Genomic DNA, 13,841 nt, shown 5'->3' with positions numbered 1-13,841 from the left:
TGAAAATGCAGTTGTGTGTCCTGAAATTTTAAATGTGTCAGTTCAGTTATAGAATGTGGTTGTCATTTTCAGAAATAACCAAACTGTATGTGAACATAACTGTATTAAGCACTAAAAAACAGGATGGACAACGATATTCTGCTATGTGAACATGGCCTTATAGTTATGAATCTCCCAACACACATTGTGTTTGACCTATGCTCAGCTGTATGCTAGCAGAGAAGTGAATTATATGAAAAGAAGGCAAAATTACACAGCTGTGTCCACTTAATGGCCATACCACTGTCCCACTGCTGTTTGCAGACAGAGACGCTGAAATTGAAAGATCTAGTAACATTTCAAGGACATCCATTGATCTCCACTCAGAGTAAGCAGAAAGACATGAGTCATCAGAGAAAGCATTACTGCATTAAACAACCACTTACAAAGAACAGCATCCTTGCAGAGTTAAATAACCCAAAGAGGGCAGTTGTAAACTCTCTGGGCTCATACTTCAAATACAGCAGCAGGATGGACTGATCCCCTGGGGAGAAATATCCACATAAAAGCACACATTATTAATGTTCTCTTTCTCTCTGCACTTCTTTTTTGGCACAACTTTCAAAGCGCAATATTTTTAAAGCAATACGGAGTATAATCCATGTGTAATGTTAGATAATGGGACATTAATTATGCACCTATAAAAATAACGACAATTAAATTAGGCAAAATTAAAGATGCTAATACTTAAGAACAGTAATAACTCATTTTTGAGGTGAAGTGTTTAATTTTATTGTTGAAATATGTTCTACTATCCCAGCTTAATGCGGAAAGGCAACAACAAAAAAGCTATTTGTAGGCTGGTTTGGCCGAAAACTGTAAACACTGTGTCTCTGGGGTACTACTGTATCAAACATTACTCACAACACAGTAACATTCTCTCAACCAATGGTCTGAGTTTAGGGTGGGATTATCTGTTTGTTGAACCAGTGAAATGCAGGGGGAGTGTTCGGGAAATCTGTTTGAAAACAGTCATGACTTGCAATTCCTCTAGTGGTGCAGAAATTCATTTCAGCATTAAGAATGTACTGTATGAAACTTGATACAGACATTTCTTTTTCCACTTTCACTTTTTGTCTCCTACACTCTCTAGCCTGAGGAGGGACAATACTCAGATTGAGAGCTTAAAAACCTCCCTGCCGTAGCTAACATAAGTATTATCAACATACACAGCTGGCTCAGCCGAGGGGTGCATATTAGCCATACTGATATTTCATCAAAGTCAGACCTCTCTGAAAATCAGAAAAAAGGCTGGTAACTTAAAATGACTCCTTTAAGGCTTAAAAAGAATTTTATCCACTGATACAGTAACTTTAAAATATATTTATTGTATTTGAATGTAATATTTTAATGCATCAAAATAAAGGTCTGCATGGATTAATCTCACAAAACATGTCAAGAACATGCCCAGGTCATAATTCACCCCAAAATCATATATATGCCTATATCAAATATTTTACATTTAAAAATGTTTATTAGAATACATTTATACATCATGCAGTATTAGTTGTACTGCCTTTAATTTATGCTAATTTAAATAGAAGAATCATTGTTTAACTGTCATTTTTTGCAGGAAAACTGTAAAAAAAAAATAAAATAAAAAAAACCATTTTAAATTAATGATGATCTAATGACAATCAACATTGAGAATTATAAGAATTTTAAAAAAAACTCAAAAGCAAAACATTCAGATGCATTGTGGTAATGAGCGTTTGAGAGGACAATGTGCTTAATTTTCATGACAATCATTTCACAATACAAAAATCATGGTCCTAAAACAGGCTTCATTTTCTTTGTGCAAAATGTATTTTGTTATTTTCTTTTCATTTAGAGTGAAATGTGACTTGGGCATGTTCTTCAGGTTTTGTGAGATGCTCCCACGACTTTTGCAATGCACTGAATATATACACGTGTGTGAGCGTGTACTGACAAACAGCTACTAGGTTATTTATGAAGGTGCAGAGAATGAGAAAGTGCAATTTCATTCTCTCCTGTCCTGGCATCTTCTTAAATACTGCTTTGAAAGACAGCTTGGCATACTTTTTGATAAACATCAGAGACTGCTTTTTTTGAGCATCTTGCTCAACTGTATCCTCTTTAGAGGGAGCAGTACATATATTTTTCACCGATGTACGGTCTCTCAGCCATAGCGCAATATAATTCAGTGCTAGGACATGGCAGCCAATGTAGGCCCCAAATGCTGCCTCGAGCCCAAATTTTTGTTCTAGGAATCCACCTAGTAGGAAGCCCACCATCCCTCCAGTGAAGATCATTGACTCAGCCACTGCCATACATAATGTACGATTGGACCTGGAACCCATGGTTAAGTCTGCCAGGTAGCTGAAAGAGCTGAGGAATATGGAAACATGGCCACCGGTCAGGCCTGTGAGGGCGGCAGCCATCAGGACCAAATAAATGTTGATATTTTCTATCAGGTCTATAGCCAGAGGCAAGCCTCCACTCAGCAGGGACATCGCTGAAAGGAACGCCATGACCGACCGGTGGCTGGCACGGTCAGACCAGGAGCCCAACAATATAGCGGGAGGAATGGAGACCAGACTATGGGTGGCGCTGAAGAAAAGCAGAGTTTAATATGCTTTTGCCTGGACCTCCTCATCCCCTTTGTGGTGCCCTGAATCACTGCAGATTGCATCATTCTTAAGTAATTATGACAAATCTACGAAAGATAAAAGAGTGGATAATTGACCCTTCGATAAGATAGAATATACATGATTAATGGTTAATTGCATTTTATTATTTGCATTTAGCATTGTCTTTTCCCTGCTGTCCTGCAACCTAATCAAAACAGACCCATTTTCTGGGTTGCTTTGAGAACTACTGATTTAACGGTCCTTTCTCTTATCTCAGATGTTATAAGCTGAAAATTGAGTATTGCTCCTTAGGTCAGCTTTGAGGATTTTTCCACTTCTCTAATTTTTATTCAGTGTCAGTAACGATGCTCTGAGGCATAATGGGAATGACACAGAGCCGAGCACTAACTCATCGCGTTGGGGGAGCACTAACTCATCGCGTTGGGGGACCCCCCCCCCATAGTTATTGTACGAACAAGATGATTTCTAGAAGTAAATTTCAAGAATTTAGGCCATTAAGAGTGGCATAAATGAGCACTTTGCAAAAAATGATTGGGTCCTCTTTAATCTTAGAGCAGCTTTCACTGTGAGGAGTTGTGCTCATTCATATGATATATTCATCCCCATTTTTCTGAGAGCTGTTGCTAGTTGAGCCGCAGAGTTCATTTGAAGGGTACGAGAATTTAAAGGAGAGAGAGGAAAGGAAGGACACTCGCTCAGAATTAAATGCAAAATGACAAGAGCAGGAACTAAAAACAGCTGCATGTTTTGGCGAGTAAACGTCTGCACTAAGCAAATGCATAAATTCACAGGATTATTTATATTCCAGGAAATATCTTGAGATTTTTAACCAACTACTTTACTTTTATTTCATTGATTTATTTATAACAGAAGGGAAAATTATTCTAATTAAATTAAAGTGCAAAAAGTATTATTTACAACAGCACAACAACATACTTTAGGTCTCTGGTTTTTCAGCAGTTCCCAACTACTTTAAATTATAACATGTATGTTTAACAAAAGTTTAAATTATTATAATTAATATTACAGTGCAAAAACCTTTTATTTATTTATCTAAAAGTAACAGCATATAAACATATTTTAGGTACAGTATCTCTTTTCAGAAATCACTCCCTCTCAGTGGCTGAATGTAACTCCATTAAAAAAATATTTTAAAATGCTACTGTATAAACCTGTTATTTAGTTAACTGTAAGTTACCTTGCCACATATGGTAAAAAAAAAATATATTAAACAAGAAAGTTTGTATAAATGTAAAATACTGTAAAAAAAAAAAAAAGTTATCATTTATGCTGAAACTGTATATTTTATTGGTAACACTTTATAATAAGGTTCCATTTGTTACAATTAATAAACAACATTAGTTAACATGAACTAACAATGAACAATACTTATTAGGCATCTATTAATCTTACTTAGTGCAAATTTTAACAAACAGGTGCATCTCAATAAATTAGAATGTCGTGGAAAAGTTCATTTATTTCAGTAATTCAACTCAAATTGTGAAACTCGTGTATTAAATAAATTCAATGCACACAGACTGAAGTAGTTTAAGTCTTTGGTTCTTTTAATTGTGATGATTTTGGCTCACATTTAACAAAAACCCACCAATTCACCATCTCAAAAAATTAGAGCCAGAATACAGAATACAAGGAGGTCTTTCTTGTCTCCCTTGGCAGACTGCATCTGCTCCCATATTACTGACGCATGCTCCACATATCCAGGAAAAGCTGGTATGCCTGCCTTCTGGTAGCTTGTGTCTATGTATCCATTCTTCAGGAGGTAATCAGACATCCTCGTTGCTACCACAGAAAACAAAATCTTTCCCACAACATTCAGTAGAGCACTACTACTAAACTGATGGTCACTGCCCTTTGCCATTCCAGGAGTATGCACTGCTTCTTCCAGGCAACTCTCAGTAGTCTCCATAACAGATTAAGAACTGTTGGGCCCCAGACTGAAGTTGCCCTGGCATTTTGTACCATTTGCCTGATCTCACTCAACTTGGATTGAGCTACATCAAATCCCACTACTGGCTCTACTTTGTGTGGAACATATCTGGGTGAGCCTAGTGGGCTATCTTTATGGGGATCCCCTAGTTATTGTTTCATGTGATCTTCTAGATCTTGTTTCGGCATCAACAGTTCCCTATCTGTCACTCACTCGACGTTGTGTCGATGTAGTGACACTAGGGGTCACTCTTGGGAGCCCGAAACACCTCTGGTCATTGATAAAAAGGCCAATGAAAATTGGCGAGTGGTATTTGCATGCCACTCCCCCGGACATACGGGTATAAAAGGAGCTGGTATGCAACCACTCATTCAGATTTTCTCTTCGGAGCCAAACGGTCATGTTCATTGAGCTGAATTCTCATGACTGTCCATTCACCTCTGCTGGATCTGACGGCGCATTTCAGCGGCTTCTCTCTCCTCTGCACTGGTGCGCTGCAGAGAATGCCCCTGGGCACTTCGGCAGAAAAAAGAGAGTAGATTTTTCTGAAAGAGTATATTTCTTTAAAAGAGCGGCACACACAGAACGTCTTTTTAAAGACGCGTCTTTTTAAAGATGCCTTTCTGATTGTGTGTTATTCCTGGTTGCGGTCATTACCTCTCAACTTCAGACGGTCACAATCACTGTCTTTCATGTCTGGGCGTGACCCACACGGAGGCCGTGTTCGTGGATGGTTCATGTTCTCATGGCGAGAACATGACCATGGCAACGTTGCGGTCGCGGCTTCCTTTAGTGAGAAAGAAAGCCACCCCAGCGGCTCCCCACCTCGGTCTTTCTACCTATGGGTTTGAGGCCAGCACGGCTAGCACTGGGGGCGATTTGGGGACTCCAATGGGATCGCCTCCGCCGGGTATCCCCCCGTGGACCTCCCATTCCCCAGCACGCTCGTCTGCCCCAATCGGGCTTCCGGATGAGTCTGCCAACTCGTCTCACGGCAAGTTCGACCTCTTGTTCGGAGCCCGCAAAGCTGATGACCTCTCAAGCGCAGCATCAGAGAGCGGGCTTGTCCAGTCAGACGCAGAATCCTCAGCTGGGCTCCCCCCTTCGGGGTCGATTGCCCAGTCACAGGCTGATGCAGAGATGATGGACATGCTTTCCCAGGCGGCCCGTGCCCCGCTCCAGTGCCTTTCTTCCCGGAAGTTCACGAGGAGCTGACAAAATCATGGGAGGCACCTTTTACTGCCCGGTCCCGATTTCTCCGTTCCCCTGTCCTCACTACCCTCGATGGCGGGGTGGCCAGGGGCTATACAGCGTTTCCCCCGGTGGATAAGGTGCTCGCGGTGCACCTATGCCCGCAGAGCGCCACCACCTGGCTCAGACACCCAAAGCTCTCGTCCAAGCCCTGTAGGTTCACGTCGTCCCTGACGGCCAAAGCCTAAAGCACTGCTGGACAAGCCGCCCCTGCCCTGCACGCCATGGCTCTCCTGCAGGTCCACGGCGGTAGACCTGAAGGATGCGTACTTTCACGTCTCGATTCTACCTAGACACAGACCCTTCCTGTGGTTTGCATTCGAGAGTCAGGCGTATCAGTACAAGGTCCTCCCTTTCGGCCTGTCCTTGTCCCCTCACGTCTTCACGAAGGTCGCAGAGGCAGCCCTTGCCTTGCTAAGGGAAGTGGGCATTTGCATTCTGAACTATCTTGATGATTGGCTAATCCTAGCTCACTCTCGGGACATGTTGTGTGCACACAGGGACTTGGTGCTCTTGCACCTCAGCCGATTAGGGCTTCGGGTCAACTGGGAAAAGAGCAAGCTCCTCCCGGTTCAGAGCATCGCTTTTATCAGTTTGGAGTTGGACTCAGTCTTTTTGACAGCGCGCCTCACAAACAAGCGTGCATAGTCGGTGCTGGCCTATTTGAAGGCATTCAAAGAGAAAACAGCAGTTCCACTGAAACTCTTTCAGATGCTCCTGGGGCATATGGCATCCTCCGTGGTGGCCACCCCGCTCGGGTTGATGCATATGAGCCCGCTTCAGCACTGCCTTCAGACTCGAGTCCCGAGATGGGCATGGCACCGTGGGATACATCGTGTGGACATCACACCGGTCTGTCACCATCTCTTCAGCCCTTGGACCAACCTCTTGTTTCTACGGGCAGGTGTTCCCCTAGAGCAGGTCTCCAGGTGCATCGTGGTCACGACAGACACCTCCAAAACAGGCTGGGGCGCTGTTTGCAATGGGCACACAGCCGCTGGCTTATGGACGGGCCCGCGGCTGCGTTGACACATCAACTGCACCAAGTTGTTGGCAATTCTGCTCACCCTGTGGAGGTTCCGGCCGTTGATCCAGGGCAAGCACGTGTCAGTTCGGACAGACAACACGGCAACGGTAGCATATATCAACCTCCAAGGCAGTCTGCGCTCTCGTTGTATGTCACAACTCGCCTGCCGTCTCCTCCTCTGGAGTCAGCAGCACTTCAAGTCGCTGTGAGCCACTCACATCCCAGGCGTCCTCAACACTACAGCGGATGCGCTGTCATGGCAGGTTACCCTCAGGGGAGAGTGGAAACTCCACCCTCAGGTGGTCCAGCTGATTTGGAGTCGATTCGGACAGGCACAGGTAGACCTGTTCGCCTCCCAAGAATCCTCCCACTGCCCGCTCTGGTACGCCCTGACCGAGGCACCCCTCGGCATAGACACACTGGCACACAGCTGGCCTCCTGGCCTACGCAAATATGCATTTCCCCCAGTGAACCTACTTGCACAGACTCTGTGCAAGGTCAGGGAGGAAGAGGAGCAGGTCATCCTGGTAGTACCCTACTGGCCCACCCAGACGTGGTTCTCGGACCTCACGCTCCTCGTGAATTCCCCTGAGGAAGGACCTTCTTTCTCAGGGATGGGGCACCATCTGGCACCCACTACCAGACCTCTGGAATCTCCATGTCTGGCCCCTGGACGGGACGCGGAAGACCTAAGCGGTCTACCACCCATGGTGGAAGACATGATCACTCAGCCTAGGGCCCCCTCTACGAGGCGCCTGTATGCCTTTAAATGGCGTCTGTTCGCTAAGTGGTGTTCTTCCCGACGGGAAGACCCCCAGAGATGCGCAGACGGATTGGTGCTTTCCTTCCTGCAGGAGAGGTTGGAAGGGCAGCTGTCCCCTTCCACCTTGAAGGTGTACGTTGCTGCTATAGCAGCACACCACGACACAGTGGACAGTAAGTCCTTAGGGAAGCACGACCTGATCATCAGGTTCCTGAGAGGTGCCAGGAGGCTGAATCCCTCCAGACCGTGCCTCGTTCCCTCAATTTACCTCTCTGTAGTTCTTCAGGGTCTAAAGAGAGCCCCCTTTGAGCCTTTGCAGTCAGCTGAGCTTAAGGCACTCTCCTTGAAGACTGCCCTCCTGACTGCGCTCACTTCCATCAAGAGGGTAGGAGAACTGCAAGCGTTCTCTGTCAGCAAAACGTGCCTGGAGTTCGGTCCGGGCTACTCTCACTGCGTTAAATCTGCTGGGCTTTCAGCTGCTCAGAGCGGATCGCATCGCGGAGTTAACGGGGAAAACGAGAGGCGGTGGAACATGCTTTTACATCAATGAAAGTTGGTGTACAGATGTAACAACGTTAAAGAGGATGTGCTGTCCTAATTTGGAAGTGCTCTTTATTAACTGTAAGCCATTCTACTTACCATGGGAGTTTTCCTCGTTTATTCTGGTGAATGTGTATATCACGCCAAACACGTGTTTGAACACAGCGCTGCAACAGCTGGCTGATCAAATCATAGACACAGAACAACAATACCCGGACTCAGTTATTATAATTCTTGGGGATTTTAACAAAGCAAATCTCACATGTGAACTGCCCAAATACAAACAGCACATTACATGCCCCACAAGAGATAGGAACATACTGGATCATTGTTATACAACAATAAAGGATGCATATCGCTCTGTCCCTAGAGCAGCTTTAGGACTCTCTGATCACTGTCTGGTTCATCTTCTTCCAACCTACAGGCAGAAATTAAAATCAACCAAGCCAGTAGTAAGGACTGTAAAGAGATGGACCAATGAAGCAGAGCGAGAACTACAAGCCTGCTTCGACTGCACGGATTGGAGTGTTTTTGAGGCTGCAGCCACAGACCTGGACAAGCTCACAGATACTGTTACATCATATATCAGTTTCTGTGAGGATATGTGCATTCCTACTAGGACTTATTTAAAGTTCAATAATGACAAACCGTGGTTTACAGCAGAGCTCAGGCAGCTTTGTCAGGCCAAAGAGGATACTTACAGGGGTGGGGATAAAGTCTTGTACAATCAGGCCAGGAACACACTGAACAAGGAAATCAGAGTGGCTAAAAGAAGATATTATGAGAAGCTGAAAAACAAGTTTTCAGCTAATTACCCTGCATCAGTGTGGAGTGGCATGAAACAACTCACAAATTACAGGACTCTGACCCCCAACCCTGTAGGGAACCAACAACTGGCTGATGACCTGAATGTGTTCTACTGCAGATTTGAAAGGCCCAATCTCACACCCCACACCCACTCTGACCTTCACTTCACACAAACACCAACACCTCCTGCAACCCCACTCCTCCCCCCTCCTGCTACTCAACCTGCACTTAAGATCTGTGAAGATGATGTGAGCCACGTCTTAGGGAAACAAAAGATGAGGAAAGCTTCAGGCCCAGATGGCGTCTCACCAGAGTGTCTTCGATCTTGTGCTAACCAGCTGGCCCCCATCTTCACACAGATCTACAATAGATCACTGGAGCAGTGTGAAGTCCCATGCTGCTTCAAATGCTCAGTCATTATTCCTGTCCCAAAGAAACCAAAAATCACAGGACTTAATGACTACAGACCTGTCGCCCTGACGTCTGTGGTCATGAAATCATTTGAGATACTGGTGTTGGCCCACCTGAAGAACATCACTGGACCCTTTCTAGATCCCCTTCAATTTGCTTATCGAGCAAACAGGTCTGTGGATGATGCAGTCAACATGGGATTGCATCATATCCTGCAACATCTGGACAGACCAGGGACATATGCAAGTATCCTTTTTGTGGACTTCAGTCCGGCTTTCAACACCATCATCCCAGCCATATTCCAGAATAAATTACACCAACTCTCTGTTCCCATGTCTATCTGTCAGTGGATTACCAGCTTACTTATGGACAGGCAGCAGCTTGTGAGACAGGGGAAACTAACTTCTAGCACCTGTACAATCAGCACTGGTTCCCCCCAGGGATGTGTGCTCTCCCCACTACTCTTCTCCCTTGACACCAATGACTGCATCGCCAAGGATCCCTCTGTCAAGCTCCTGAAGTTTGCAGACGACACCACTGTCATCGGCCTCATCCATGATGACGATGAGTCTGCATACAGAAGGGAGGTTGAACAGCTGGCTGTCTGGTGCAGTCAAAACAACCTTGAGCTGAAAATGCTCAAAATGGTGGAGATCATTGTGGACTTTAGGAGGAACACCCCAACACTGAACCCCCTCACCATTCTAAACAGCACTGTGGCAGCAGTGGAGTCATTCAGGTTCCTAGGCACTACCATCTCACAGGACCTGAAGTGGGAGACACACATTGACACATTGTGAAAAAGGCCCAGCAAACATTGTACTTCCTTCGCTAGCTGAGGAAATTCAACCTGCCACAGGCGCTGCTGATACAGTTTTACTCAGCAGTCATTGAGTCTGTCCTCTGCACTTCAATAACTGTCTGGTTTGGTTCAGCTACGAAATCAGACATCAGAAGACTACAAAGGACAGTTCGGACTGCTGAGAGGATTATTGGTTGCCCCCTGCCCCTCCCCCCCCCCTTCAAGAACTATATACTTCCAGAGTGAGGGAAAAGGCTGGAAAAATCACTCTGAACCCCACTCACCCTGCCCACTACCTTGTTGAACTGTTGCCTTCTGGCCGACGCTTCAGAGCTCTGAGCACCAGAACCGTCAGGCACAGGAACAGTTTTTTTTCCCTCAGGCTATCCATCTCATGATCCATTAAATTGCCCCATTGAGCAATAACTATGTGCCATACACAGTTTAGTCTTTTTTATATTTATCCAACACATCCAACCTCTTCTGCCATTTCATTCCTCTGAAAAAAAAACAAAAAAACATTTGCACTGTACATAACAGATTTGTATTTGCACCGTACATAACAAATAACAGATTGTATTAGATTTGCACTACCTATGTGTATGTATGTGTGTGTCTGTACATATGTGTGTGTATATATATATATATATATATATATATATATATATATATATATATATATATATATATATATTATTATTATTATTATTATTATTATTATTATTATTATCTATGTCTTGCTGCTGTTTTTGTATTGTTTCTGTATTGTTGTGCACTGGAAGCTCCTGTCACCAAGACAAATTCCTTGTATGTGTAAGCATACTTGGCAATGAAGCTGATTCTTATTCTGATTCTGATTCAGCTTTAAGCTCAAGGTTAAAACAAATATATTGATTAATTTCAAACATGGTCAACATTTAAGTTCAGCAATACAAGAGAGACTAATGACTGTCAACGACTGGTTAATCCACTGCATGACTGATACCAGCTTCTGATGTTTTGCTCTGGGACTGTCATGGCCAGTTCACCTTGATTAATGCCTGCTGTAGTTCTGGGTTTTGAGTACATCTTCAGCTTGAATGGTATTCTCCAAACGCTCCATGGTTCTGCTTCGGGCATTTCCTTTTTGTGTACTAGAATTGTACCCTGCTGACCTGTTTTAGGGCAAAGAACAAAGCGCTGACTCCCTCAGACAAACTTGATTAATGCCTCTCCCTTTAACTCTCTCTCTCTCTCTCTGTCTCTCTCTCTCTCTCTCTCTCTCTCTCTCTCTCTCTCTCTCTCTCTCTCTTCAGTTTTCTTTGTTTGTGCACTTACAAAACTATCTGTTGTGATTCTGATGTGCCAGAAGCACAGAAGGACCAGCTTTCTTGCCTTTGTGATAATCATCTGTTGATATGCAGGTGTCACAATGAAAGTGCTGCTCATGTAGATAAAAATCACAGGCTCCACTGTCACAACTCTCCTTAGTTTCTCTTTCCATGCTGACAAATTCAGCTTTACAGTGACAGTAACAGGAACAAAGAAGGAAATGGGAAACAAACTCTTTTTATTACACCAGTGTTAGGTAGAGCAAACCCATGTCAACCTTCCATAATGTCCAAACATAAATATTGAATGAGGGAATTATGTTGTCTTGTTAAAAAACACTCTCTGGGGTTGGTCACATGCATGTCAGCTGAACAGAAAAAAAAAAAACTGTCTGTCTCGACATTCTATTATCAGGAATTGTTGGAATTGTTGCGTGGCCTTTATTTGCCCTACGATCACATCCACCACAGATTCACAGTTATCTAGTGGAACCAAAGAGTTGCCAGAACACTGCTCTGTACTGGAGTATGCACTCTCAGAATATCAAGTTTGTAAATGCCAAGTAAAATTTCTTCTAAATAGCTAACATTTGTTACAAACTGTTTTGTGGCAGCAAATAGGGAGGCACAATTATTGACAATATTCAGTTTGAGTCCCCTTTTACCGCTTTGTATAATTTAGCAAATTATAGCACATAGGATTAAGACACTGTCGCCTAAGGAGCTGCTGTAACTGTCAAGAACACTTCACTACATTTCTGTATTTGGCAGATGTTTTTATTTAAAGCAGCCAGCAAGACATACATTTTATCAGTATGTGTGTCCCATGGGAATCAAACCCATAAGCCTGCACCATGCTCTGCCAGTTGAGGGACGGGAACACTACAACAACAGTAAATCAACACTGAACAAGCTAGAAACCCATTTTTACAGTATGGGATCATGTTATGCAATATCAGTGGCCAAATCACAAAAAAAAAAAAAAAAAAAAAAACAATTACAGTGTCTAAACATACTTAAAACTTAAATCACATGTGAACATAAAAATGCTAAATATATTAAAACTCAGAGAATGTATCTTATATAAATGTATTTTGTCTTGTTCTGTTCACTTGTTTTAGGCATAGGCCTAAACCTAAATTATTAATTATTTATTTTTTACTTTTTTTAGTTTTCTAAAAGCATATATTTGTTTTCGTTTTTTTTTTTTTTACAATAGAGAGACCAGATCATTTTGCTCTAAGCAATGCAAAGCATTTATTAAAGTTATTATTATTATTATTATTATTATTATTATTATTATTATTATCTTTACACATCTTTTCACCATATAATGAAAGTGAAAAGTGACTCTGGGCTGTCAAAAAAAAAAAAAAAAAAAAACACAGTAAAGTAGTCGTTGCAACTCGTGCACTATTTTCCAGTCTTCTGAAGTGATACGATCATTTTGTGTGTTGAACAGACTGTAACATAAGTTGTTATTCATTCTCAAAACAATTAATTGTTTATACCTGTAAACAACAAGCAAATCAAATATGGCAACACATCAATATCATCAAACCTCATTTGTTTTTCACGTCTTGTGACGTCAACATGACACAAGAACCAATGAGGTTTGATGTGTTAAAAATAAATACAGATTAAATTCATTCTGTATTCCACAGAAGAAAGAAAGTCATACAGACTGGAGCAACATTATAGTGAGTAAATGAAGACAGAATTTTCATTTTTGAGCGAATTATTCCTTTAATAAAAAGTGTATTGCAAGTTCACTCTCTAGAAATGACCATTTATTTATAATGGTCTTACCTGGTAAACAGACATATTGTATAGCACCGCTGACTGTCTTAATAATTTGTTTGTACTGATTGCACCTCAAATCCTTTCATCTCCTGTATGGACTATGTATGGAGAATAAGTGTGAATGCATGAGCCGTAAGAGATCAGAGGCAGTAGGCATGTATGTGGATGAACCCTTTCTCACCTGGAGTACTGTCTCTCTCCAGAGGCCCTGATATCTGCTGGGCAGAGCTCAAATATTTACACAGGCTAGCTGGCTGAAGAGCCTTATTTGTGTCTGTGCACTGGACTGGTCAATCATACAGCACTCTCATAGTCTTCTCTCAATTCTGTCTCTGCCCCTGGCAGGGTTGGGAGGGTTACTTTTGAAATGATTTTCACTACAGATTACAGAATACATGTTGTAAAATGTCATTTGTAACGTATTTCGTTAGATTACTCAAAGTCAGTAACGTATTCTAAATACTTTGGATTACTTCTTCAGCACTGGTAGATTTTTCACTTGTTTTGACTATAAAAACTCTGTCAGTA

At 42.8% G+C, this 13,841-nt stretch overlaps 1 pseudogene; it reads right to left on the bottom strand.

Annotated features, from left to right (window-relative positions):
- LOC127411100 (proton-coupled folate transporter-like) overlaps positions 1–13,334 on the bottom strand; it is a 55,587-nt pseudogene extending 42,253 nt beyond the window's left edge.
- Between the last annotated feature and the right edge of the window lie 507 nt (positions 13,335–13,841).

The sequence above is a fragment of the Myxocyprinus asiaticus genome, chromosome 20 (genome assembly GCF_019703515.2).
Source record: "Myxocyprinus asiaticus isolate MX2 ecotype Aquarium Trade chromosome 20, UBuf_Myxa_2, whole genome shotgun sequence".
Lineage (NCBI taxonomy): Eukaryota > Metazoa > Chordata > Actinopteri > Cypriniformes > Catostomidae > Myxocyprinus > Myxocyprinus asiaticus.
This window is presented reverse-complemented; position numbering and strand designations above follow the sequence as displayed.